Source organism: Acomys russatus, chromosome 9, assembly GCF_903995435.1.
Source record: "Acomys russatus chromosome 9, mAcoRus1.1, whole genome shotgun sequence".
Taxonomy (NCBI): Eukaryota; Metazoa; Chordata; class Mammalia; order Rodentia; family Muridae; genus Acomys; species Acomys russatus.
In genome coordinates, this window is record NC_067145.1 from 27,580,747 (window position 1) to 27,604,856 (window position 24,110).

Here is a 24,110-nt window from a genome sequence, read left to right on the forward strand (position 1 = left end):
AAAAAATATTTACAAGGACAAGATGAGAAGGAGAGACCAATTTATATCTTTCATTTTATAGTCTGTATATGCTATTAAAATGCATTCTAAAACATGTATCTCAAAACAAGTTTAAACTTAGCTTGTTTAATATAAAATAATAAGTATAAATCATGCATATATTTTTTAAAATTGTTTTGAAAAAATGCTTGAATAAATGGGCTTAAATTTACAATACTCTTGCATGGCAGGTCATCTTTAGGCTCAAGTACCACCATTTCCCCTGGATGGAACATAGACCTTATAGGAGTAAATCACATGCTAGTCACAGTACAGAATAAGGATGCACGGGGGAGGAAGACTTCAAGACACATGCTGCTCCTGTCCCTGTGTATAGGCCAGATCAGGAAAACTACCTATCCCATAAGGAAGATGAATTTCTTATGTCTCACATGACACTGGGATGGATTTACTTGTCCAGTGGAGGAACCTGTACCCACATCTTAAATCTCTCAAGCCTCAGAAAGGCAAATGCCAATTACTCTGCCTTCAGTGTCTCCCCTTGTGACATATTAGGATGCTGTGAATAGGGGAACCCTGTATCTAAGCTGCCACTTGACTGGTACTGCATTGACATCATAGTTCAATTGGCCATGCCCTTTCTATGACTTTCAAAATTCTCCCCTCAACAAAGCGAGGTCCAGGATGACAGGCCAAGGCCTGATTCTGTAAGGAGTCCCAAGGAAAGACTTAAGTAACATAAGAAAGTCAGCCAAGAGGCCAGTCAGCACAGCAGGCTGAGCTATGGGCACACATTTAAACACCAAGCTGTAGGTGCCATCCTGTGGACCCAGCATGTACATCTAAGAAGGCAGCATTACCTGAGGAGAAAGAACCCTGGACCATAAATGTCCAGCCAGGCCAGACCAGCCTCTCAGAGTCACCTTCCAGGGATGATAAAACCTGCTGTTCAGCTCTGCTCCCCCTGCCAGCCAAAGTGTGCACATGGCAGAAGCTTGAGGTAATGAACAGGGTGATTGGAGATAGGGGGTCCCTCCACCCCTTCTTCCCTTTGGCCTCAGGGCACTATTTGCAGTGATCCTTTGGTTATTGTTTTTAATTATGTGTATTATCAGTAGGCCTGGCTAGCGATCAATCAAGACACTGACACTTGTTATATATTAAAATAGCCTTCGTTAACCTGGGGCAGGGCAGACATCAATCCTCTAAAGTACTTCCCATAGCGAGGCAGGTACGGGATCCCTGCCCCAATCCCATGCTATCTGCTTCTAATAACTTCTATCAAGTTACCTCCCATTCATAATCCCAAATACTTGTTAATGTTTTTTAATCTGGGTTGAATCTCCGTTTATACCGGCCATGTGCTTCTCTTCCATCTGACTCATGGCGGCCTTCCTCTCCTCCTCTCAGGGTCTCTCTCCTTCCTCCTCACGGCGGTCTCTCTTCTCCTTCCCAGGAGTCAGTCTCTCTCTCTCTCTCTCTCTCTCTCTCTCTCTCTCTCTCTCTCTCTCTCCTTAGCCACACCTCTAGCTCCTCTGCCCTGCCCAGGTGGGATGGCTTTTTATTAATCAAAAGGTGGGTCACAGAGACAGCAAAGTGATAATCAGCATCAAAAGGCATCAGACCAACATCTGGTTTTACTTAGGTTGTCATTATTGTGTTGTGCTGAAGAGCAGCTTGGACATGAACAGAGGAAAATGAGGTAGGATGTAGCTCGGCCAGCTGCCTGGTCCCCCCGCGGACTTTCTCTGAGGCTAACTTTCCAGGCCAGAACTGTTTGTTACTGACAGCAGCTTCCACTGATAGTGCAAACTGAGGGGCCAGGAGTAAATTGCTGGTGTTGGGACCGTGCACGTAGCTTCCTGGCATGGGCTTCCACTGTTATAGTGAACGTGGGCTAGAGCTGTTGGTTGTAGAAGGGCTTCCCACCCGTCACTGCAGAGCGTCTAAAACAGGAAGGAAAGGAGGAGAGAAAAGACTATACAGACACATTTCCGCTTGATGATGAAGTACGATTCCGGCAGGTAGGTGCCAACAAGCTTCTCTAACTTTTTACACACACACACACACACACACACACACACACACACACACACACACACTTGTTGGATGGATCAAACTCTGAAGAGCGAGTTCCAACAACTTTATTACTTCTCCCACAGCTTGTATATCCCAACAAGATCTTTCAAGCAGTATAAAATCACAATGGGGTTACATTTTATTTTTCTTTAAGTGACCAATTACAATGAGCACGAATAAGAAAAACATGTTCCCCAATAACCTCACATGATGAAATGTTTTAGGTACCATGGGTGAGAAACAAATATGAAAATTATTCCCAAGAACCCATATACATTTGTAATTAAGCAATTTGTTACATATTAACAAAGTGTGAACAAGCAAGGTAACTTCTTAGCCAGTTTTTAAAAAGGTTTATTTATTATTATGTATACAGTGTTCTGCTTGCATGTACACACTTGCATACCAGAAGAGGGCACAAAATCACATTATAGATGGTTGTGAGCCACCATGTGGTTGCTGGGAGTTGAACTCAGGACCTTTGGAAGAGCAGGCAGTGCTCTTAAACTCTGAGCTATCTCCCCAGACCCTCAGCCAGTTTTTCTTTACCAGCAGGCAGCAATTTGCAGTTACAAAGAATTAGTTATCTTAAAAAATAATCTTATAGAAATCTTAAAACAATCACACAAACTTTTATATAAAAAACAATCACCCATTTCTACTTTAAATCCTCTTGGTGCACATCTATTCATTAATAATTTTTTTATCAAGATGGAGTCTCAGAGTTGTTTTGATTTGCATTTCTCTGATGACTAAAGATGAACATTTCTTCTTCTTTTTTTTTTTTTTTAAGATGAACATTTCTTTAAGTGTTTCTCAGCCATTTGATATTCCTCTGTTGAGAATTCTCTGTTTAGTTCTGAGCCCCATTTCTCAATTGAGTTATTTGGTTTGGTGGTGTTTAGCTTCTTGAGTTCTTTATATATTTTGGATATTAGACCTTTGTCAGATGTACGGTTGGTAAAGATCTTTTCCCAATCTGTGGGCTGTTGCTTTGTTCTGGTGCCTCATATTTGACCACCTCCCCTTGGTGGGGAGGCCTGGTGGCACTCAAAGAAAGAATAAGCAGGCTACCAAGATGAGACTTGATAGCCTATGACCACATAGTGGGGGAGGAGGTCCCCCTCGGTCATAGACCTAAGGGAGAGGAATAGTGTGAAAGCGGGAGGGAGGGAGGAATGGAAGGATACAAGTGATTGGATAACAATTGAGTTGTAATCTGAATAAATAAATTAAATAAAAAAGAGAACAGCTAATAAAAATAATTTTTATCAAATCATATCAGGAAACTGAAGGCAAAAAATTTGCATAAGGAAATGAATCACCATCTCAATCACTGGCCCAGCTTGAGAGAGTCACGTCAGCCAGTGCTACTCTGGACTATTGTTCTCTCTCTCCAACCTCAAGAAGGCCCTAGCTTTACTATTAAGAATGTGCTTTTGACTCAACAAAGAAAGAGAATTTCAGACCAATTTCTCTCATGAACATCGATGCAAAAATACTAAATAAAATACTTGCAAAACGAATACAAGAACACAACAAAGATATCATTCATCATGACCAAGTAGGCTTCATTCCAGGCATGCAGGGATGGTTTAATATACGGAAATCCATCAATGTAATCCACCATATAAACAAACTGAAAATAAAAAACCACATGATCATCTCCTTAGATGCAGAGAAAGCATTTGATAAAATCCAACACCCATTCATGTTTAAAGTTTTAGAGAGATCGGGGATACAAGGCACTTTACTCAACATAATAAAGGCTATATACACAAGCCAATAGCCAAAATCAAAGTAAATGGTGAGATACTCAAGGAAATTCCTCTAAAATCGGGAACAAGGCAAGGCTGCCCACTCTCTCCATATCTCTTCAATATAGTACTCAAAGTTCTAGCCAGAGCAATAAGACAACAAAAGGAGATCAAGGGGATCCAAATGGGAAAGGAGGAAGTCAAATTATCCCTATTTGCAGATGATATGATAGTGTACATAAGTGGCCCTCAAAATTCCACCAGAGAACTCCTACAGCTGATAAACACCTTCAGCAAATTAGCTGGATACAAAATTAACTCAAAAAAGTCTATAGCCTTCCTATACGCAAATGACAAGCTTGCAGAGGAAGAAATTAGGAAAACCACACCCTTCACATTAGCCACAAGCAATATAAAATATCTAGGAGTTACTCTAACTAAGCAAGTGAAGGACTTGTTTGAAAAAAATTTCAAAACTCTGAAGAAAGAGATTGAAGATGACCTGAGAAGATGGAATGATCTTCCTTGCTCATGGATCAGAAGAATTAACATAGTAAAAATGGCCATCCTGCCAAAAGCAATCTACAGATTCAATGCAATCCCTATCAAAATACCTACACAATTTTTTAAAGACATTGAAAGTTCAATTCTGAACTTCATATGGAAAAACAAAAAACCCAGAATAGCTAAAACAATCTTGTACAATAAAAGGTACTCCAGAGGAATCTACATACCTGATCTCAAACTGTACTATAAAGCAATAGTAATTAAAACAGCATGGTACTAGCACAGCAACAGGCTGATTGATCAGTAGAATCGAATTGAAGACCCAGATATGAATTCACACATATATGGTCACTTGATTTTTGACAAAGAAGCCAAATCCATTCAATGGAAAAAGGATAGCATCTTCAACAAATGGTGCTGGTCTAACTGGAGGTCTATGTGTAAAAAAATGCAACTGGACCCATATTTGTCACCTTGCACAAAACTCAAATCCAAGTGGATTAAAGACCTCAACATAAAACCAGAGACACTAAGTCACTTAGAAGAAAAAGTGGGGAAGAGCCTGGAACATATTGGCACAGGAGACAACTTCCTGAACAAAACACCAACAGCCCAGGCCTTAATGTCAACAATTAATAAATGGGACCTCATGAGGCTGAGAAGCTTCTGCAAGGCAGGAGACACTGTCAAGAGAACAAAGTGACAGCCTACAGACTGGGAAAAGATCTTCACCAACTCTACATCTGACAAAGGTCTAATATCCAAAATATATAAAGAACTCAAGAAATTAAACACCACCAAACCGAATAACCCAATTGAGAAATGGGGCTTGGAACTAAACAGAGAATTCTCAACAGAGGAATATCAAATGGCTGAGAAACACTTAAAGAAATGCTCAACTTCCTTAGTCATCAGGGAAATGCAAATCAAAACAACTCTGAGATTCCATCTTACACCCATCAGAATGGCTAAGATCAAAAATTCAAGGGACACCACATGCTGGCGAGGATGTGGGGAGAGAGGAACACTCCTTCATTGCTGGTGGGAATGCAAACTAGTACAGCCACTTTGGAAATCTATCTGGTGCTATCTCAGAAAAATGGGAATAGGGCTTCCTCAAGACCCAGCTATTCCACTCCTTGGAATATACCCAGAAGATGCTCCAGCACACAATAAGAAAATTTGCTCAACCATGTTCATAGCAGCCTTATTCATAATAGCCAGAACATGGAAATAGCCTAAGTGTCCATCAGTAGAAGAATGGATAAAGAAACTGTGGTACAGATACACTATGGAATACTACTCAGCTATTAAAAACAAGGAATTCCCAGCACACAACAAGAAAATTTGCTCAACCATGTTCATAGCAGCCTTATTCATAATAGCCAGAACATGGAAACAGCCTAAGTGTCCCTCAGTAGAAGAGTGGATAAAGAAACTGTGGTACATATACACTATGGAATACTATTCAGCTATTAAAAACAAGGAATTCCCGAAATTTGTGGATAAATGGATTGAGCTAGAAATGATCATAATGAGTGAGTTAACCCAGAAGCAGAAAGAATCAAATGGTATATACTCACTTATATCTGCATACTAGCCCAAGGGGCATGTCCCACGAAAGCCTTCACTTACCAGGAAACTGGGACAGAGGGGAAGGCATCCTATTGGGACTCTAAATGAGAGACGCATGGGAGAACAGCAAAATAAAAGGATCCAGAGGGTCCTAGAAATCTACAAGTAGAACAATATGATAGGCAGATTTGGGCCCAGGGGTCCCGCTCAAACTAAGGCACCAGACAAGGACAATACAGGAGGTAAACTTTAAACCCCTTCCCAGATCTAGCCAATGGTCAAAATATTCTCCACAGTTGAGTGGAGAGTGTGATACGACTTTCTCACGTACTCTGGTGCCTCACATTTGACCATGTCCCCTGGAGGGGGAGACCTGGTGGCACTCAGAGGAAGGACAGCAAGTAGCCAAGAAGAGACTTGATACCCTATGAGAATATATAGGGGGACGTAATCCCCCTCAAGAACAGTCATAGGGGAGGGGAATAATGGGAAAATGGGGGGGGGGAGGAATGGGAGGATACAAGGGATGGGATAAACATTGAGATGTAACAAGAATAAATTAATAAAAAAAATTAAAAATTAAAAAAAAAATAAAAATAAAAACAAGGAATTCCCAAAATTTGTGGATAAATGGATTGAGCTAGAAATGATCATAATGAGTGAGTTAACCCAGAAGCAGAAAGAGTCAAATGGTATATACTCACTTATATCTGCATACTAGCCCAAGGGGCATGTCCCACAAAAGCCTTCACTTACCAGGAAACTGGGACAGAGGGGAGGGCATCTTATTGGAACTCTAAATGAGAGAAGCATGGGAGAATGGCAAAGTAGAAGGATCCAGAGGGTCCTAGAAACCTACAAGTAGAACATTATGATAGGCAGATTTGGGCCCAGGGGTCCCGCTCAAACTAAGGCACCAGCCAAGGACAACACAGGCAGTAAACTTTAAACTTCTACCCAGATCTAGCCAATGGTCAGAACATTCTCCACAGTTGAGTGGAGAGTGGGATATGTCTTTGTCACGTACTCTGGTGCCTCACATTTGACCATGTCACCTGGAGGGAGAGACCTGGTGGCACTCAGAGGAAGGACAGCACGTTGCCAAGAAGAGACTTGATAGCCTATGAGCATATACAGGGGGAGGTAATCCCCCTCAGGAACAGTCACAGGGGAGGGGAATAATGGGAAAATGGGAGGGAGAGAAGAATGGGAGGATACAAGGGATGGGATAACCATTGAGATGTAACAAGAATAAATTAATTAAAAAAATTAAAAAAAGAAGAATGTGCTTTTGCTTAACTTCAAATTGTTCTCCAATATTTTATACATCAGATCCAATAGCAAATATTACCTAACCTTGTTAACCAACCTATTTTTCACTAAGATTTTTCTGCATCAGAGCCACTAGCGAAATTTTTAAAAAATATTTGTTTGTTTATTATAGAGTTATCTGCCTTCATGTACACCAGCAGGTCAGAAGAGGGCATCAGATCATATTATAGATGGTTGTGAGCCACAATGTGGTCGCTGGGAATTGAACTCAGGACCTCTGGAAGCACAGTCAGTGCTCTTAACCTCTGAGCCATCTCTCCAGCCCACAAACCAAAAAACGTTTTTATCTAATCATGCTGTAGGTTCTTTTCAGGGGTGGTAGTTGAATAATTAATCTACTCCAACAGCAATGCGTGAAAGAGATCAAGCATCATTACTGTGAGTGCCAGTGATACTGCCCAGTGAGGGGCAAGAAGCCCCCTTAGAGTACTCATGCAACTCACATACTAGGAAGATTATAAAGGCCACAGGATAATAACAAGCAGAGCTATGCTCCACAACAGCATGAAGTCCTCATGTCATGCAGTTCCCGGTGTGGTGCCACACCAAGACACACCCACTGTGGATATGCTAAATGGTGGGCTGCCTACCATGAGCTCTAGAACTGTATGGCTATTCCTCATGCATAGCCCCCAACAATGTGGAATCACCATGACCAAAGCAATTTAGGATGGAAATGGTTAATCTGGTCTAAGCTTCCACAGTCTTCTTCAGAGAAAGTCAGGGCAAGAATCCAAACTGGGTAGGAACCTGGAGGCAGAAGCGGGTGCAGAGATCATGGAAGGGTGCTGCTTACTGGCTTGCTCTCCAGGACTTTCTGTGTTTGCTGCTTTCTTTAGAGAATGCAGATTGTAGGCAAGGTCAGGTTATCCTGACACGATACCTCCTCCCATCTGGAGCCTCTTCATGCAAATAAATTGTATCTTCTTCCACAGTCTAAAAAAGGATTCCTCCATCCCTACTGGGACAGAATCTAGATGTATACAACAATGACAACCTAAGTAAAACCAAAAGAAGATGGCAAATAGTGCCCTGAGGCCAAAGGGAAGAAGGGGTGGAGGGACCCCCTATCTCCAATCACCCTGTTCATTACCTCAAGCTTCTGCCATGTGCACACTTTGGCCTCCAGGCTGGCAGGGGGAGCAGAGCTGAACAGCAGGTTTTATCGTCCCTGGAAGGTGACTCTGAGAGGCTGGTCTGGCCTGGCTGGACATTTATGGTCCAGGGTTCTTTCTCCTCAGGTAGTGCTGCCTTCTTAGATGTACATGCTGGATAAACAGGATGGCACCTGCAGCTTGGTGTTTAAATGTGTGCCCATAGCTCAGCCTGCTGTGCTGACTGGCCTCTTGGCTGACTTTCTTATGTTACTTAAGTCTTTCCTTGGGATTCCTTACAGAATCAGGCCTTGGCCTGTCATCCTGGACCTCGCTTTGTTGAGGGGAGAATTTTGAAAGTCATGGAAAGGGCACGGCCAATTGAACTATGATGTCAATGCAGTACCAGTCAAGTGGCAGCTTAGATACAGGGTTCCCCTATTCACAGCATCCTAATATGTCACAAGGGGAGACACTGAAGGCAGAGTAATTGGCATTTGCCTCTCTGAGGCTTGAGAGATTTAAGATGTGGGTACGGGCTCCTCCACTGTGCAAGATGTTAATCCATCCAACTGTCATGTAAGATGTGAGGAGAAAATCAACTTCTATATATATATATATATAAAACTATGTATATATGTGTGTGTGTGTGTGCGTGCGCGTGTGTATGTGTGTGTGTGTGTGTGTGTGTGTGTGTGTGTGTGTGTGTGTAGGTTTTCCTGATATAGTCTAGAAGCTGAGACAGGAACAGCAGGTCAACAGGTCCTATTTCCCCTTACATCCTTATCTTGTAATGTGGCTAACATGCAATTGACTCTGATACGGTCTGTGACACATCCAAGGAAAATGGTGCTCCGTGAGCCTGGGGATGTTCCGCCATGCAAGGGTACTGTAAATATGACACCTTTAGCTCCAGCACTCTACTTCCCAAACCAGCCTTTTAAAAAAATATGCTTACATTTGACTCTTAATTTTATATCATATTAAACGAAGTTTATTTTAAATTCATTTGAGGTACATGTTTTAAGATATACTTTAATAGCATGTACAAAAGACCATAAAACAAGAAATATAATTTTAAAAAAATTTCTATACATAAATTTCATTTGTACTTAACATGACTAAACACACAATTTTGGGCACATTAGAGACATTTAATTATTTATAAGTTACTGATTGTTATCTTTTAGCTTTTAATTGCTTTTCTTTGCAGTTTAAATTACATTAGTAATCTCAAGTTTGAGATGACATTTTTGAAGCCGTATCAATAGAAAAGTAAGAAGTGCACATACAACACTTCATGATTGTCAATCATATATGACTGCATGTGGCTTGGGTCCTTATTTCAATATGCTGCCAAGTTTCTATGAAAGGACAGTTGGAGTCATAGGAGACTCATTGATCTGAACTTAAAGGAAATAAGAGTCTTTATTCTGGAACCAAATGTGACTGACAGTGTGTTCTGTTAGCTTTTCCTGGGAGACATACACTAATGACCATTCAGCCTGGGTGAGAACCAATGTGGACCATTGCACTAAAGCCCGACCTGGTGAGAAGTGTGAGTCTATGGAGCTTCTTACATACTCAGGGTAGGAAACATCACAGGAGCTTGGATGTCCCGACAGGGACAACAGCTGTAACTATACCACAGCCCCCATCTCAAAATCACAGAACCCAAAGGATCATGTTACGACACAACAGTTTCACGAGCACTTATAGTTAAAGAAGAAAGTCATCAACCCATGCAAGATGGAAGCATGTTGTTTGAACACACTGGTGGGGAGGTTTCAGCAAAGAGAACTCTCTCCTGTTCTCTGATAATTCTCTTAGCGTTTGTGCTGGTGGAAGTTAGATGTTTGTGCTGACATGCTAAAATCATTAATAGCCTGTGGAATGGATTCACTGGAGTTGGACAAGGTCTGAATTCTGTTAGCCAAGATTTCCCATGCTGCACTCTCTCACAGGGTTTTTATTCAGAATGAATCATTCGATGTCTTCTAAGGGCTGAAGAACTGTAAATTGTTATGAACTTTGTAGGACTTCTCTCCAATGTGGACTGCCTTGTGTTCAGTGCGGCTATAAAGGTTAACAAAGGCCGTTCCTCATTTCCCACACTGGTAGCGAGTTTCTTCAGAGTGGATCTGTTTTTGATGTCTTCGAAGGGAGTAAGATGAGGAAAGACATTTGCCACACGCTTCACACTTGTAGGGCTGGTCTTCAGCATGAACTGTTCGATGTTCCTGAAGGTTTGGAGTAAGGGGAAACCTTTTTCCACAATGATCAAACTTGTAGGAATCACGTTCAGAATGAATTAGTTGATGCCTTCTAAGGGATGAGGAAGAGAAAAAGCACTTGCCACACTGGTCACACTTGTAGGGTTTCTCTCCAGTATGAGCTATCTTGTGTTTCTTAAGGGTTGTATAATTACGATAGGATTTATGACATCTGTCACACTTGTAGGGTGTCTCTCTAGTATGAACCGTTTGATGTTCCTTAAGGTGATGAGAACAGAAAAATCTTCTGCCACACTTTTCACATTTGTAGGGATTGTCTTCAGAGTGAATTTTTTGATGTTGCTTCAGCACCGAATGATAGTAGAATGACCTGCCACATTCGTCACACTTAAACTGCTTCTCTCCAGAATGAATTCGTTTATGTTGGTTAAGGATTAAAGCAGAGAAAAATGCTTTGCCACATTCTTCACACTTGTAAGGTTTCTCCCCAGAATGAATTCGTTGATGTTGCTTCAGCATTGAAGGATAGTAAAATGATCTGTCACAATCCTCACACTTGTAGGGTTTCTCTCCGGAATGAATTCTTTGATGTTGCTTGAGCATTGAAGGGTAATAAAATGTTCTGCCACAATCCTGACACTTGTAGGGCTTTTCATCAGTATGATTTTTCTCGTGTATAAAAAGTGATGAGCTAGTACTGAAGGCCTTATGGCACACTTTACACTCGTAGGGTTTTTCCCCAGTGTGAAGTCTCCGGTGTATAGAAAGGGTTGAACAAGAACTCAGGGCCTTACCACACTCTTCACACTTGTAGCGTTTCTGCCCTGTATGAGTTCTTTGGTGTTGAACAAGGAGTGATTTACAATCAGTGGCCTTTATGTAATAGTTATGATCATTGGGTGTTATTGCTGTTGAGGCAAAGTTGAGATGTGAACAAAAGTTAAGCAGTATCTTTATATTTATAAGGCTTATCTTTAAAATGTATCCATTTACCCATACACATTGAAGCATCAATGAGAAAACACTGTATATTTCAACACCAAAATGCACTAAGCATAATTCACAAATAAAATAGGTGGAAACAATCCATCCTTCTAGAGCACAACCAAATAGAACACAGAAGAGATGGCATAGAATTCAAAGTCAAATAGCTAAGGAAGTTGCAAGGACATCTTGCTAACAGAAACAAGCCCATCAAGCAATATAGCCAGACACTCATGAAATTATAAAGTAGCCAAGCCTGAAGAAGAAAAAAATTAATTGTGATTGTGAGACTGGATGAACATCGAAATACACAACATTTATACTAAGCATAGACTTTCAGTTTTGAAGGGATAAATGATATGTTACATAACAAGCAGACTGTCCATGTCAAGATTAGATAATACATTTCAACGATTTAATAGAGTATTTTATGTTTTCTTTTGATGACAAAAAAATATTTATTTGAAAGATAACAAGTCATGATAAAAATACTGAATTTCACATGTGAAAAACAGAAATTTTGCACAGATAACACATCTGTCAATTGAACAGATGACAAAATTACCTAAATCTTTGTTTCTTTGTGATTGGTTTGACACAGAGTTTCTCTGTCTAGCCCTGTCGATTCTGGAACTTGCTATGTAGACAAGGCTGGCCTCAAACTCAAAGATCCTCAACCTCCCAAGTGCCAGGATTAATAGAGTGAGCCGCCACATCCAGAGGATAAAATGACATTTTTTTCTAAGATTTCCAAGTCATTAACAAGATTAAAGAACTGTTGAGCACTGAATGGAGAGAGACCATGAATAAAGTATAAAAAGAGGAGGCTTGTGTTTACCAATGAAGTGGAAGTTCACAGAAGCAGGGCTCATAGGTACATACATACACATGAATACATATATGTAAACATAAACACACACGCGCACACACACACATTTTGAAACCGTTTCTCTGTGTAGTCCAAGCTGTACTGCAACTCATTCTGTAGACCAGGCTGGCATTGAACTCACAGAGATCCACCTGCCTCTGCCTCCGCAGCTCTGAGATGAAAGGTATGCACCCCATGCACCACCACTGCCCAACTGCTCATAGATTTTTAAAAAAAGATTTATTTACTTATTATTTCTATAGTATTTTGCCTGTGTGTATGCCTACATGGCAGAAAAGGGCACCAGATCGTATTATAGATGGTTTGTGAGCCACCATGTGGTTGGTAGGAATTGAATTCAGGACCTCTGGAAGAAGAGCTAGTGTTCTTACCCTCTGAGCTATCTCTGTAACCTCACACATAGATATTTTATCTTGCACTGTTCTCATGTGTTTTATAAATGGGCTTTAGCCATTCATTGAAAGATCTAGGGTACATATCAGAAGTGATTATTGGCAATGCATAGTTCAAAGTATCAAATTATAAAGTAGAAAGAAAAAGCCTTCAATCCACAAATATCTGTAAGTGTACTGATGAGCTGTTCAGCACACTCTCCTAATTGAAGACAGTTTTAATCTGACTCTCTGTCCACAAAGGGCAGCCGTTTCCCTCCTACTACTGAGTACACAATGAGAAAACATTTAGAGGAAATCTTCACCATTCACAAAGGACTCTGGCGGGATGACTCCCCGCGCCGTGAGTGTAAGTGGCGGGAAGGAAACTCAAGTGGGACGTTGTTGTCTTACAATGGCATTGCACCGAGCTCTGTAAAAGTGTGCGCTTCTCTGGGGTGGAGAAGCAGTGAAAGGTCAGTCACGGAACTGCCCAAAGGGACTCCATTTTGCCTGACTCTTATCGTGTGCTCACCCGAGCTCACCAATAGTGTTGAGAAAACACTGTCATGCAGCCTCACCTGCAGCTTCAGAAGACCCCCTGTTCACAACATAAAACAATTGTTTGAATCTATGGAGGAAAATTTCTGAAATGTTAGCCCCCTGGCCTGCCACTGGTATGAGACACAATGTAAGGCATAGGACAGTAGCTGCGACAACACACATTAAGTAGATTAGTCACTCACCTATTCAGCAGACACAGAAATGACAAAAGACAATGTAACAGAAAAAAATCCATACACTACTTCTCCAGTCAACATCTTTACTCTTAGAGGGAGAGCGAGAGAATGAGTTCCCCAATCAGACCATGGGCAGAGACTCTAGAAAAGAGCTACGTATTTCCTGACACCAAAACCCAACCTAATTTTCCTGGTACTGATTGCAGCCTTTCTTCTTATTTATTTGTTTTGGAATATTCTGCCTTTGTTTTCACTTTCTTATCAGAACTCTTGAAACGTAACTGTGTTGCTAGGAGACGCCCTGACTTGGGACTGCAGCCAAGGGCCACTCAGGTTCTGCTCCATTTGTTAATAAAAACATAGCTAAGGATCAATCATAGTTTATGTTATGACTTACAAATAAAGTGTTTAAGAAAGCTCCAGATAGTGACAGAAGAGCTAAGAAAATCATGTCTTGACTCACAGATGTTTGGCAGAATGAGAGAACATTGACCTTCGATAAAGAGGGCACATCATACTGATACCAACCGAATGACTTAAGAATGATGACTCAGGATTGATGACAACATTATTACTCTGCATCCTGTACCATGAAAAACACTCTTCGTTTAAAAAATGTACATAAAAACCTAGCTTGCTTGTCTGCAAACAATACCTCTGGGTTTGTCTGTTTGTCAATTCACCTATCTTTGTCCACTGATGCTTCGAGAACCGCTGTTCCCAAGGAGCTATACCAGACTGAGACGGCCCACAGCATTTTACCAGGACAGTAATAGAGAGGTGGGTTGCAGAGGGAGAGCTCAGATGAAGATGAAAAGAAGCCAGAAAATGAGAAGCCAGAAGATTAGAGCAGATTGCTGAGTTAGTTTGAGGTCAAGCAGAGCAATTTAAGGCCGAGAGAGAAGCCATATTAAATCAGTCAGCTGGGAGAAGAGTTTGAGGCAGAAAAGCTGAGTTGAACAAGCCAGCCCAGAGCTCAGAAAGAACAAGAAAGGGTGAGCTCATGAAACAGTAAGTCTCAGAGGCTGAAAACATTCTAGGCCTAGGTGAGATTGTATGGAGGCTCAAAGCTTCCAGGCCTCGGTTATCGGGAGGAGGCAGTAAGCCTCCCAGACAACAACTGAGCCAGGAGAAGAAAAATATCTTTACATCATATACCTGAACCAAGCAAATGAGGAGTCTCAACTAATTCTTCATTCAGCTACAGACTGAACTCCTTCCTGTTCAATTCTTCATCCCTTGCTTGTTCACAGAAGTTGTTCCCTTATCCAGTGTTACTGACATCTGAAAACCTCTTGCTGCCATGCAAGTTTTCTGTCTCAGGACCAGTGAATCCATTTTATTAGGTTACAAAGAAATAACGTGAAGTCATAGCTCAAATAAAAGTGCTAAGTTATTTAAGATAAGAAAAATAACCAAAGATCTAGGCAAACCCTTAAGAGCTTAAGGCAAGGGATGGGCCTTCTAACTGCTATCCAGGACTGGGGGAGGATGAGACTTAAAGATCACATACTCTATGGTCAAAGCTGTCAGTGTTCCTGAGTCCTGGGGTCTACTAATGTTAATAAACATTGACTTAAGATGAATATCTAGTCATGTAAGTCTTTGCTGACTGTGTTAAATGCTTAGCCAATTGGAGACTCTGGCAATTGGAACTGATCATTAGCAGGACACCATTTTAGGAGAGACCTACAGAGTTCTCTAAACAACAACATGTTCCAAGGAACACAGGACAGTCTGGCCTTTTGCTGCATCTTTGCCCCACATTTTGGCTCTCATGGCCCCTCTTTCCTACCCACCTAGAGGCACAGTGGCTTCTGCTTGATTCTGCACATCGATAGGCTGTTGTCTTTGCTCCAGAAGTGTCACCACCTGTGGCTTAGAGACAGCAAGACCTGTTTGTAGGAAAAGGGAAGAAGATTGTTTAAGTGTTCTCCTACTGGTAATTGACATGTATGTCTCTTCCATTACAGTGCTATTTATAAGAAAAGAGATGATGCAATAAATGATTGCAGATAATTAGTTCCTTAAATGGCTTCTAACAGGTGTACTACAATACATAAAGGAATGTACAATGTCCAGATTCTGAGTTTCCTTTAAAGGGAAAGACATTAAAACTGAATTGTGAAACACTTCATTTAACAAGTGTGCTTCATGCCTCACTTCCCTTTCATTTCTAGCAGTGAAGGATGCACGTTTCCAACACAGACAGGTTAAACACACAAACTGAAAAACAATGAAATGGTTCTTAACCATACAGCACACTGCCTTAGTTCTTTAAAAAATTATGATAGTCACTGTTGAAAAGCAAATACTCCCACAAGGCATTGTACAAAGTGGGGAGATAGAAAGTCACTATAGATGCACTCCTCACCCACAAACACAAGGTTGCTGTAATTCTCCAACATCACATCCTTGTACAAATTCTTCTGAGCAGGCTCCAGGCATTTCCACTCTTCTGGAGAGAAGTCAATGGCCACATCCCAGAAGGACAGCATTTCCTGAAACAAAGACCAGCAAATGATATCACACCTTCAATATATTAAAACTACTAATAATCTTATAAATACCAAGAGGCATTGGATAGTTCTGCCAAGGTGACACTAGCTAGGGATTTTTAAGAAGAGAGAAGCATAATTTTCTTAATTAATGATTGATATCAAGATGCCATAGCCTAGTAGGGATGATGCCAGCCCAGGGGATATGGTTCTATGTGGTATAGGAAAGCATACTGGACAAGCCAAGGAAAGCAAGCCAGTAAGCAGTGTTCCTCTGTGGCCTCTGCTCCACTTCCTGCCTCCACTCCCTCAGGGATGGACTTTTACCTAAAGTTGTCAGCTGAAAAGAACCCTTTCTCCTCCACGTTGCCTTTCCTCATGGTCTGTATCACAGCAACAGAAACCCTAACACAGGCATCATGTGCTTGTGAGCACAAATCTAGACTTTGTCCAGCATGAAAGAGAGCAAGAAGTGTTTCTTACATTGGTGAGTAATATTCCTTAGATGCATCAAAGGAACTCACATGATCTCTCACTGGATCCATTTTCAAGGAAAAACATGGTAAAAAGATCCTATAAGATCAGGTGGGTACTATGCACTTAAGACAGTAGAAATGTAAAGTGAGAGCATCCACACAAGAATGGACTGAGTGCCACAACACACACGACTAAGCAGCAACTACTATGTCTTTGTCCCAGGGCTTTACCCTAATAGCAGTGGTACGAAGCAATCATTAATTTTCTCTTTGAGGAAATGCATGCTAAAATTGTAAGTTTGAGAAAGTGGGTTAAACCTTAAAAGAACATGGAGGACCCAAAATAGAGTCCTCTTAGGAAACAGGGATTAGTTTCAAAAACAAATACCCCATGCTTTGCACTGCACACTAGGTGTTTAGTTGAATTTGTGGATTTTAAAGAGTCCATATGTTTTCCTGAGTCTTGAAGCACCAGTGCGTGGAGGGTGTCCAGGAAAGAGTGGAGACCTGTGTTCTCTACAGCTGACTTACTCTTACATAGGTCCTGGAAAGAAGAGAACAGTGGAATGCTGTGCAGACTTTAAGAGAATTGCCAGGGCAACCAGACACCTTTCAACTCAAGATATGTCACTGAGATGTTTTTGCATTTGAGAATGACTAAGGAGGACACTATGACAGACACGTTCACAACAGAAAATGACAACACAATGAAACCCTGTGCTGCTCAGGTTTACTCCTTGCCATCACGTTTGACTCCTGATCAAATCTGTTGTAATTTCTCTCCATGGCCTCTGACGTAAACATACACACCAGCAGGGTCTGAATGTCATCACCTGGCACACCTCCTCTCCACAGCTCTCCAGATCTGACATGTCTGACACAGCAGGGCTCATGCCTGCGATGTAACAAGTAACTGCTTCCCTCATGCTAACACTAGAACACAACGAAAGAAGCCTGGGAGCAGCGAGAGGACTACACACCAAGGGGAGCTGGACTCACACCTGGGGAAGAGGAAGGAACCCTACATCAGCAGTTGGCTTCACTGGCTGGAGATGGCGGTACCCATGGGAGGGACAGTGAGGAAGTGGTTTTGTGCTGACTGTAAGAAACATCTGCACACAGCTGGACCTCTAGTGCAGAGACAGGGGAAAGTATCTCAGCTGCAGCTACCGCTGCAAAAAACACACAGGAATGTAAATGCCGGCATCTTTCAAGAACTGCAGAAAAGAAATCAAGAATAATGGTGTCTCAGGAAATATGAAAGCAGCAAACTGTAAGAATTCAGTGAAAAGCATCTTCAAGTCATGACTGAATCTAACACAAATTAGTATCCAAAAAACAATGAATATTCGTTTCAAATACAGACATTTAAGCAAGAAAAAGAGAATTCTTCCTCTCACAGTAAATGTGAACAAGTATCTATTCACCCGAATGCAATGTCTCTATCAAGAGTAAGTTAGTGACTTTCACCTGTAATGTGTCCACAAGTTAAGCACATGTAGCTGAAAGGTCAGCAAAGTGTTGATCACATGGATCTGTCTTCTGATCACTGTAGGACTGAAATGACCATAGGAAGCATTTCTCATGTCCATCAATATGGTTGAATGTTCTTTGAAGCAGACTCAGGTAGCCTAGGCTGGCCTTGAATTTGCTCTGTAGCAAGAAAAGACCTGAGGGTCCTGCCTCACCTCACAGATGCAGATGACAGGGATGCGCCTCAGAGTAAGGCTGCAGTTTCTTTTCTATCACAGGTCTGGCTCCTTTAAATCTGGTGACTACACACACATAGGTCTGTGAGTTCTTCCTCACCCTGCTGACCTGACACAAAGCCTGGCAGCCTAAAACAAGGCCATGCAAGTTGTTCACCTGTTTCTCTGGCCCTGCTCATGGATTGGTTCAACACTTTCAAGGCCACATTGAGACATGCTGACACTCTGGGCATGATGTTGTCAGCCTTCAAACCCAGCACTAGGGAGGCAGAGGCAGGAGGATCTCTCTGAGTTCCAGGGCAGCAAAGAGAAAGAAATCCTATCTCAACAAAACAAAACAACATGCATACACAACCACTGTGGGGCAGCAGGCATTCTGTCATTTTTGCACTTTCTGAACCCTAAATTAGGGATATAGGACCCTTTCTAAGGTTTAAGAACACACAGCCCTCAAGGTGAAGTTCGGTACAGATTGATTCTCCAGCAATGGGCAACTCTGTGTATTTCATGCAAGTATGTTCTCTCTTCCCTCCTCAAAGCTTTTCTATAGCAGCTCATTCTGGCTTCTTAGTCTCCTGTATTCGATCATTTCTCTCTTGCAACCTGTTGATGCTCTGATCTTCCCTTTCTTAATTCTTTAACTGATAGAGTAAATGTACACAACCAGACCTCAAGGCCATTACATTGGCCGGCTGAGGGACCAGAAAGCCCAAGAGCTCTGAAGGTACTGAGGAATCTGACAGCATCCATGTGAGAATGGGGCAGCTAGTGAAACATGCTTCCCAGCAAAGCAGTTCAGTGAGCTCCCTGCAGCTCCTCAGGATCAGGTAGTCAGCTGACCACCATTCGCTAGCAATGCTGGACCTTGCACTGTCATCTGTCCACCACTACCAGGCAGCACTGGTTCCCAGAAGCCCAAGGTGTACTCGGGCTGCACGGAGCTTCTGAGGAAACCCTAAGGGCACAATCCCATTCCCCCATCCCTGACCTGCCATCTCATGTGTCCCAGCCACTGCAGCACAGCACCTCTGAACACCTTCTTCCTCAAGGTCCACTCCCTCTTGCCCAGCCCCTTTCTGCTCCCAGCACGACATACCTGGCACCCTACACAGTGCCTCAGGCTGCGCTGCTCCCCAGACCTACCTCCAAGTCTGAGACGCGACAGGAAAGCACAGCAGGATAAGACTCTTGGCCAACTTTAAGGACCGACTTGTGTAAACCAAAAGCCGGATAAGGATTTCCTGGACGGCTCCTTGTGATGTCACAGTATCCTGACTACATTTCCCAGAAGGCTGTGCGAAGGAATTTCTGGTTCCCGGGAAGGGAGATTTCGGCACTTAGATTTCTCCCTGGCAACTCGCAGTGGAGTATGGGAGGAGGCTTCTGCAGGTCAGCCATGGGGATCAGGGTGATTTTCAGGCCCCAGATCCACAGTAGTAGCTATGTGAATGTGAGTCGAGCCTTTGACAGAGATATTAGGCTTATCAGTAATTTTTGGTCTGTTTGTTGTAATTTTGATCTTACTACAGCCCGAGAAACCATTCTGACTCAGTTGTATTTTAAAATAAGGAAGCAATGCACTAGCATGAGAATGAAAATTATTTTAACATTCATTAATTTCTTTTTCTTTCTTTCTTTTTTTTTTTCTAAGGATTTGACTTTTACTTTATTGGGCACAATAAGGAACTAAATTATTAATAAAGTAAGGGCTTATTTTATCTTGCTGTGGATAATCCGGCCTTGTACATCCCTGTCTGATGGCGAGGAGGATGACGATGATGAGGATGAATGAAAACAAACACATCTAAGGAACAAAAGACCAAGGAATCAGGTCTGAGATGGCTCCAAAGTTAGTGTAGTATTCAAAGCAGAGTATGCAGCACGGAGTGAGCCAGAGCCTGTGGGATCTGTGCCCAAGTATCTTTCTGCTTCACATCCACTGGAGACAATGAATGCATCTGCATGAGGAGATGGAGAACTGTGGTTGAACTACAGTTTGTAAAAAAGAAAAAAAACAAAAACAAAAACTGCTAATTTTATTGAGAGAACTTTTTTTTTTCTTTCAAACTGTAAATCTGTCTTTGAATGTAACGCATGTGGTTATGTAAGAAGTTTTGTACTAGGAAAAGTGCACCAGCATCTTCGTGTTACTAAGAACATTTTCCCAGCTTGGGCACTCACAAAAAGCACATTGCAGACAAACCCTTGAGATACTCATCAGAACCTAACATCCTGCTCCCACCATAAAAGACCCATTTTCCATTGTTTCAGAAATTTGGAAACTTTGTACAAATTATCCACAGCAACCGTAATTTCTTTTAACCCCAACTGGCTCTTGTTGCCTCTTTGGTTCTCTTGCTCACTCAGAATGTCCTGCTTGAGATGTCACCAAATTACTGACAAACTTACAAAATAATTGTCCAGCACAATACCTAGTGGCGTTCCAACTTCAGCACACTTGACGCTGTTTTAACTCATTACTCACTGTTATCCCACAATTTCACCTATTGCTGAAGTATGGACGCTATGACATTGTTAATCTCACTTCTGCTCAGGAGGTCACAGGGATTTGCTGGATGTTCACTAAGTGTCCAGTTACCTTACAGGAACCCAGTGGTAGGTGAGCAGGCTGGAAGTATGCTGCTTTCTTGTGCTCACATCCTGAGGTAACAGAGCCAGGACTTGTGCACCTATGGCAGGGACAGAGGCTGCAGAAGCCTCCTGAGTAGGAAAGTCTGTTGGCAGAGTGGAGCTTCCACTCCACACTTCTTTATGATACCCCTCAGTAGAGGCCTTACAGCACTGAGAGATGGTTGCTGGATGCTGAGCATTTTCCTGACTGAGAGGGAATGCTGCAGTGTAACATCTCCTGTTAGCCCCTCCTCTTCTTCAGAGGTGCAGCTCTCTTGAGAAGGCGTTTGCAGCTGACCGGAGGACCTCAGGAACCTCTGCCCCATTCCACTTCTTTGCTTATTTCCTGCTCCACATCTTTGTTTCTTGGCTTCTTGTGATGAAAGAATCACACCAGGCAGCAAATCTCAAGAGACTGACCTGGATAACCAAGTTTAGCTGATTAGGGGACAAGATCGTTTTTGATCAAGATAAAGAAGTTAAACTATTAGAGTTGAGATAAGATAGATATTGAATCTTATTCGGAAATCTAGACCCAACAAGACAGGAAAAACACTTACTTCAAATGAGATGAATGCAGATGGTCAAGTCACTATGAATGTAACATATATCGAACTCATTATTCTCATGATTGTCACATGGTTCTCCCTGCTGTATGTAGTTTGTTTTATACATGTGTAATAAAATAAAAGCATAATTAAAAAAAAACCAGATTGACCTGGAAGGACAAATCCAGGGTCTGGAGGGATGAATCCACCTCTGCTCCTGGGAGAAAACAGCAAGAAAACTAAACAGTAGTCAGGGCTGGTACAGGGTTTCTTAGCAGGCAGAAATTTCCAAGGTGAAGATTGATGTAATTTAAAACCCTGAGCTGGAGGAGCTCAGGGATTAGTGGGTTTTCCAGTTCAGGGACTGGTAGTATATATCTTGTAGGGCCAGGTCTGGGCACTCTTCTGCCTCTAGTTACAGCTATTGGAAAAGGACAGTTAATACACTTAGGGAAGTCTTGGGGGCAGGGCCTGGCTGCTGGAGCTCCTCAGGCTGAGGATTCAGCAACTGGCCTACTCTGGCTGGAATAGAGACATGCCCTTAGTATACACCTTTAATCCCTCTGGCTAGAATATAGAGATCTCTTAATGCATACTTTAAATCCTAAACAATGAAGGTGATACTAGTCCAGAAAGGGAAACAGCCATGCTGAAAGTGATGTCTAGTTGAGAGGCAGACGAAGTCACAAATCAGAGAAAGATTTCACAGAATGGGTCAGGATAGGATATGCTCAACTCTTACCAAAAGAGACAAGAAAAACAAGACCTAGGAGAGCAGTGCAGAGGGAGACAGGGAAGAGGGTGTTTTACTGGGACAGTTGTACAGAGACAGGTTGTAGGAGAGAGAGAGAGAGAGAGAGAGAGAGAGAGAGAGAGAGAGAGAGAGAGAGAGAGAGAGAGAGAGAGAGAGAGAGAGAGAGATGGAGGGAGAGAGAGAGGAGAGACAGACAGAGAGAAAGACAGACATACACACACAGAGAGAGGGGGAGGGAGGGAGGGAGAGGAGAGACAGACAGACAGAGAGAAAGACAGACATACACACACACAGAGACAAAGAGGAGAGAGAGAGAGAGAGAACAAGCAAGGTACAGGTGAAGACAGAATGAGACAAATAATGAGAAGAATCCAGAAGAATAGAACAGATTGCCAAAGTTAATATGAAGTCAAGCAGAGCAATTCAGGCAGAGGCTGAGAAGACTGAGTCAGTCAGCTTCGAGCAGAGTTCGGGCCCGAACAGCTGAGATGAAACCAGCCAGTCAGAGTTCCAAAAGAACTAGAAAGGGTGACCTTATTCAGCAGTAAGTCTCGGAGGCTGAAAACATTCTAGGCCTAGATTAGATTGGATGGAGGCTGGAGGCTTCCAGGACTAGGCCTAGGTTAGCAGACAGAGGCAGTAAGCTTCAAAGAGGACAATTACTTCAGGAGAATAAAAGTTACATTTCATATGGCGCTCAGTGTGGTTGGAAGCAAAACTCAACATCATTGGAGAGGAAGGCCCACCAGTGTTGCAGAAAGCAGAGAACATCGGACTGAAATGTCACAGGGGTCAGGGGATATTTGACAGAAATCAGCAGAGAAGAAATTTAAATGAGATCGTTTGCAGAGAAGCACCAGTACTTCATGTGGGAGAGGGAGACTACCCCTTGCATGTGACAGACAGGCAGGCAGAGGGGACAGAGAGAGGAGCAGCAGGTTCAGACTGGGCTTGAGCGCATGTGGATTGGGAAGAGGATGAGCGAACAGGCCAGACCAGCACGCAGGCCAGAGACACCCATCCCGTGGAATGGATACTGGAAGGTTCACTCTTGTTTCACTTTAACTTTTTTTCCCTTTTATGTAAGCTAGTTGGGTTGTATAATAAAGTTTAATTGTTAAGAAACAGAGCCAACAACTTCAAATTCAGCTGCACTCTCAGCGAGACTCTGAAGCAGCGGGAGCCTTGAGCCTAGAGCAAGGGATGAAATAGGAGGAGCCTCTGAGGAAGTAAATCACAGTGAGCCACCCCAAAAGACAATTTTAATTATATAGAAGGACTTTTCCTGGGTAAAAGAAAAAGGAAACTCCATTTCAGATCCCTTGTGAATAAGGGTAGGAGGTGAGAGCAGGGAAATGTTTCTTGAAAAACCCAGCACAGTCCTCATTGTAATTGTGAGCACTGGAGTGAAATTCTCCTTTTGTTGTTGTTTTTGGTTTTGGTTTTGGTTTTTCGAGACAGGGTTTCTCCGTGTAGCCCTGTCTGTCCTGGTCTTGCTTTGTAGACAGGATTGGCCTTAAATTCACAGAGATCCACCTGCCTCTGCTGCTCAAGTGCTGGGATTAAAGGTGTGTGCCACCACATCTGGCTCTCTCCCTTCCTTCAATTGCAATCTTTATATTTTCCTACTCAGAAAAAGATTGAAAAAATAGTTATGCAATAAGAAAAATGAGCTATGATTATACAAAAGCGTGAGAGACAGGAGACAGAGGAAGTAAGAGAACAGGAAGTGCATAATTATGAACCTTTGGTACCTACTAAAATTGAAGATGAATATAGATAGACCATTGACAATGGGAAGAAGCCTGGATCACTGACATGGAGCTGGGCATGGAATGCCAGCCAGTACTTAAGTGTCTAGGTTTTGTGTGGATTGCTGTGAGTTCAAGGCCACCCTGGTCTACCAAGTGATTCTAGGAAAGCCAAGACGAC

The 24,110-nt window shown here is 42.3% G+C and overlaps 1 pseudogene; it reads right to left on the minus strand.

Annotated features, from left to right (window-relative positions):
• Window positions 1-10,341: 10,341 nt before the first annotated feature.
• Window positions 10,342-19,643, minus strand: LOC127193601 (zinc finger protein 501-like; annotated as a pseudogene).
• Window positions 19,644-24,110: the final 4,467 nt, after the last annotated feature.